Source organism: Lycium ferocissimum, unplaced genomic scaffold (assembly GCF_029784015.1).
Source record: "Lycium ferocissimum isolate CSIRO_LF1 unplaced genomic scaffold, AGI_CSIRO_Lferr_CH_V1 ctg13182, whole genome shotgun sequence".
Lineage (NCBI taxonomy): Eukaryota > Viridiplantae > Streptophyta > Magnoliopsida > Solanales > Solanaceae > Lycium > Lycium ferocissimum.
The window spans coordinates 39,871-43,990 of NW_026714747.1; positions in this window are offsets into that span (position 1 = coordinate 39,871).

Genomic DNA, 4,120 nt, shown 5'->3' on the forward strand with positions numbered 1-4,120 from the left:
TGATGAACTTGGTTTAATAAAGCCTTTTTCGAGCAGATCCTTCAGTTGCGCCTTTAATTCCGCAAGGGCCATTCGATATGGGGGAATAGATATGGGCTTAGTATCAGGCAACACATCGATAGTAAACTCAATCTCCCGCTCTGGTGGTAGACCTGGAAGCTCGTCTGGGAACACGTCCGGAAACTCATTTACTACAGGAACATATTGAAGAGTTGGTGGTTTTGCTTCTATGTCCTGAACCCGAACTAAGTGATAAATGTAGCCTTTGGCAATCATCTTTATCGCTCTGAGGTAGGAGATAAATCGACCCCTCGGAGACACCGTATTGCCTTTCCATTCTAACACTGGTTCTTCTGGAAATTGGAATCGGACCACCTTCGTTCTACAATCAACGTTAGCGTAATAGGAGGCTAGCCAGTCCATACCCATAATAACGTCAAAATCTAGCATCTCTAGCTCATGTAAATCAGCAGTAGTACGACGATCGCAAACTATGACCACACAATACCTATATACCCACCTGGCTACTACTGGGTCTCCTACAGGTGTAGCCACTTCAAAAGGTGTAATTGGCTTCAATTTCATCCCAATACGGTTAGCAACATAAGGAGTAATGTATGATAAAGTAGAACCTGGATCAATCAATGCATACACATCATAGGAGAATACCGATAATATACCTGTAACCACATTTGGGGAAGATTCAAGATCCTGCCGCCCTGCCAGTGCATATATACGATTCTAAGAGCCGCTTGAACTAGGTGTTCCTCCTCTGCCTCGGCCAGGGCCTGCCGGAGTCTAGAAATTTTGTCCAGGAGGGTGCATGGACGATAATGAACCAATTGCCGATCCGACGGGCTGAGCCTTGTCTCTATCATTCCTCAGTGGACAATCACGCATCAAATGGCTAACTCGACCACAGGCAAAACAAGAACCTGTATCTAAGCGACGCTGTCCAGAGTGTTGCCTGCCTCACCGAGTACATCGTTGTAGGGACGGTCTCGTCCGGCCAGAGTCGGCTTTATACTGGGACCCTGAAGCTCTAGAACTCTGGCCTGGTCCTGAATAGATAGGATGATGAAATCTTTTACTCGCGAATCAAGGAGGTGCGGCGGCCACCGGACACCGACCCCGGAATATTGTTGTGTCTGCCCTCCTCTATACTCACTGCTAGCTCCAAAAGATCTGGCCCTTTTGTTGCGCCCCCTATCAGAATCACGTTCACCTCTATGCGGCTGCTGCTGTTCCTCTAGGATTTGGGCATGGGCCTGAATACGATCGATATCCATCCTATCTTGGAGTGAGGCCGTCAAGCAATCCTTAACCAAATGTGGCCCTAATGCGCTCATCAATCGATGCACACGATCTCCCATGTCAGCTACCATGGTTGGGGCGTACCTGGCTAAAGAATTAAAACGGAGACTGTTTTCTCAGGCGCTCATATTCCCCTGCTTGAGATTCAGAAACTTATCGGCTCGGGCCAGTCGGACCTTCGGTGGTAGGTAATGTCGCAGGAAGGCACCGGTGAATTCTTGCTAGACTGGGGGAGGTGCATTTGCTCCTCTCGAAGATATCCAAGCATTATACCACTGGACAGCTACATCCCGCAATCAATACGAAGCTAATTCTACAGACACCGTATCCAAAGCATGTATTATCTGCAGCGTCCTCAGTATCTCGTCTATGAAGCCTTGCAGGTCTTCATCGGGTTTCGTCCTATAGAACTCGGGAGGATTCAGGCTAATAAAATCACGGGCTTTTGCACTCACCACCCTGTCACCTTGGCCCGCACCTTGCCGTTGAGCCTGCGCGGCAACAAACGGGACAAGCAATCGAATAGCTTCCGTTATCCGCCGGCCCGAGCTTAAGGCGGTAGAACCGGGAGGTGCCGGGCTGAGAGCCGAAACTCTTTCCTGCTCCGCTGACACGGGTGGAGCATGAGAAGTCCGAGAAGGGACTTTTTTATGAGACTCGCCCGCTTCTACCTCCGCCGGTGGCTCTCATTCAACTCTTCTTTCTGCCACCGTTTTGCCCTTTTGGGCCGCCGTACCTTTCCTCTTCACGGGCATTGCTGAAATCATAGCACACAATAAGAAAGGAGGGGAACCTGATAACATGGCTCTATCGCACGATCTAGGATAAAAAGAAGGTCAGTTATTCCAAAATGCCCCGCAGCCTCCAGTTTATAAATGTGGCCGGCTTCACACCCATAAACAGGACTCTGCTAGACACGGCTTGCAGACAATCCTAGGACAGAACTACTCTGATACAAATTTGTCACACCCCACCCTTGGCAAGGTGTGATTGGCGCACAGCACCTTACGAAAATCGAGCGAACCAACTTATAACTTGTGATCTCTATGCTTCGAATGACAAAATAAGGCCAAGGCTAGATATGAACATAATATCATGAATAAACATTTGACCAATAGACCCACGACGCCAATATAAAGACCGACAGAACATAACTAAGCTATACAGAGGAACTGTCTGCAAAAAACCACTATGAACATGACTGAAGTATACAAGTCGGGACAGGGCTCCCGACATGCCCTGACTAAAATCATATAAACATCCAAACTCGGCAGCGCTCCAAGAAGAAGTGGAGCTCACCAATTAGAACTGGAACCTGAAGGCAGCCTACGATGAAAGATCCTCGTCTTATTTATCTACACCTGCGGGCATGAACGCAGCGTCTACAAGAAGGGACGTCAGTACGAACGATGTACTGAGTATGTATGGCATAAGATCAACATGTACATAAAATCATGGAAGACATCTAAGGCATGTCAATGAATGTGAAAGGATAAATAAATCAGTATGGATATATCAAGAAAGCACACATATCTATAATAATGCACATGAACACCCCACAGAGGCCACATCGTCACCCCTAAAACATCACAATATAGGCCACAGCGTCACCCCCGTAAACTGTGCCTTATCTTTAAAAAAAAAAGACTTTTCCATATATATATCCATATATAATATCATCTTACATGGTGTTACCTTACCCGGCCATGTAGGCTCGGTGTCATCTTACCCGGTCATGTAGGCTCAGTGTTATCTTACCCGGCCATGTAGGCTTGGTGCTATCTTACTCGGCCATGTAGGATTGGTGTTATCTTACCCGGCTGTCACGACCCAACCCCGTAGGCCGCGACTCGTGCCCGAATTGGGCACTCGTACGTACCCAGCATCCCAAATCAGAAATAGCGTACGAATAACTTATACCGTGTACAAATAACATATATTTACGAGAAAAGTGAAACGTCACCCGAAGCTATCACAAATGTGCAAATACACATATCGCTATCGCAATCCGGCGGATAATATCACATATAAGCCGATAAGGCTATCATAGTATAGGGGGACGTCCAAGTCACAAATCACGCGTACGCGGCCGAACAAAGTTGAATTCCCATAACCCACACATATATGTCTACGACCTCTAAGGAGCATAACGAATCATATGACGGGACGGGCCCCACCGTACCCGTGAACAAACATATGCATATATACAATAACAGAAACTGGATCAAAGTATAGGCTCTAAAACAAGGGAGTGCTCCAAAATCAGCTGAGCAGGAATCCTAAGCTGGTGGATCCTCCAAATATGTATCTGTACCTGCGCGGCATAAAAATGCGACCCCCGAAGAAAAGGGGGTCAGTACGGAATATGTACTGAGTATGCAAAGCAGGAAATATGGTAAACAAGATCATAGTCAAAACCAGAAGTACGAAAAGTAAATGCAATATTCAAAATATCAAAATGCTTACTCATAAAAATACAAATCATGCATAGGGCTCTTAGAACGGTGGTCGCCCGCCCGTCGTTGGCGCCACGCCACATCATACTCCAGAAGATTTCATATCTACGAAGACCGACATATCATATCATATCATAACGCCGTAACACCCCATAACGCAAAATATACACGGTACCCGGCCAAAGGGGACTCGGCGTACCGGACACATCATACTCCGGAATATATCAAAGTGCGCACGAAACATAACCCGGGACTCGGTGAAGGATATAGCAACCATATGCACGAGCGAGTCGTGGGGGACTATATGCGCTTTAAAAATATTTTCCAAAAACTCATAAAATAATCAAAGT